The sequence below is a fragment of the Sinocyclocheilus grahami genome, unplaced genomic scaffold (genome assembly GCF_001515645.1).
Source record: "Sinocyclocheilus grahami isolate Dianchi unplaced genomic scaffold, SAMN03320097.WGS_v1.1 scaffold355.1, whole genome shotgun sequence".
NCBI classification, from domain to species: Eukaryota; Metazoa; Chordata; class Actinopteri; order Cypriniformes; family Cyprinidae; genus Sinocyclocheilus; species Sinocyclocheilus grahami.
Genome location: NW_015505534.1, coordinates 389,556 through 390,800, shown reverse-complemented (window position 1 = coordinate 390,800; position 1,245 = coordinate 389,556).

Below are 1,245 nucleotides of genomic sequence, written 5' to 3'. Positions count from 1 at the left end.
CCAAAATGATTGCAGTAGATGTGGCATTAAATGCAGTGAGTTAGGTATGGCTCTAGAGTCCTCAGCTCAGGGAGCACGGTCAATAGGCCGACTGACATCTCTTCTTCATCATAGTCCTAGAAACAGAGTACAATATGACAAAGATAAGTAATTCAATTTTAAGAGTACATATTCAGGTTAAACATTTGCAAACAAATTAATATCTGTGTATTATGTTTAGATATAAAGGCCTTTTCAAACTGAGCACAGCAGTGGATCCCAGGGATTTAGAAAAAAACGACATTAAATCTGTTGTACAAAAAGACAAAGCAAACTGAACAGTATGCCAGCTATACAATAATCTATTCTGAAACTGCTGCTTTGCCATTTGAAAAGTGTTTAAAAAAACACTTTTTGGTTAAATATATTCTCTTTTGTGTGATTTCTAAAGACTGACCAGAAAACCATGATCAAGAGAGTACCCTCATAGGCCATGTCTTAAACGAGTGTTTTTTCTAGTCTCTATCACTCATATATTAGACTCTTTGTTTTTGTTCTCTTGCTTATCTGATTTCTTTATTTCTTTCAAACCTCCTTTTTGATTTTTATATTTCTTTCACTTACTTACCTTTATTCTTTTCTGTCCTTCCTTTCTGACTTCTTTCCTCTTTGTGTTGTTTCCTTTACTCTTCCTTCATCTAAATTGTCAGACTCCTTGTTACCTAATTTCTATTTTCTTTTTTCACATTATTTTCTTACTCTTATTTAAAAAGGGTTCACCCAAAAATGAAAATTCTGACATTAATTACTCTCTCATGTCGTTCCAAACCAAAGACCTTCATTCATCTTCGGAACACAAATGAAGATATTTTTGATGAAATCTGAGAATGCTTGTAAACAAGGCACAGTGCATGCGTGTTCTACGTCAGAACGCCGGCTCCTGCGTCAGCAGCATCACACGCATGCGTCGTGGTACTCTCGTGAACCATGTCCTTTCTTTCTTTCTGGGTCTTGAACGTGGTAGTTGTGTTGCTGTCAATGTAGAAAGCTCTTGGATTTCATCAGAAATATCTTAAATTGTGTTCCGAAAATTAACAAAGGTCTTATAGGTTTGGAACGACATGAGGGTGAGTAATTAATGACAGATTCCATAGAATTAATTCCATAGCTTCCGTATTTTAATAAGTTTTTCAGCAGTTGAGCTCTCTTTTCACTCAAACAAGTAGAACTTCCAATTCCACTGCATGAGTTTAAGTCCCCAAAAAA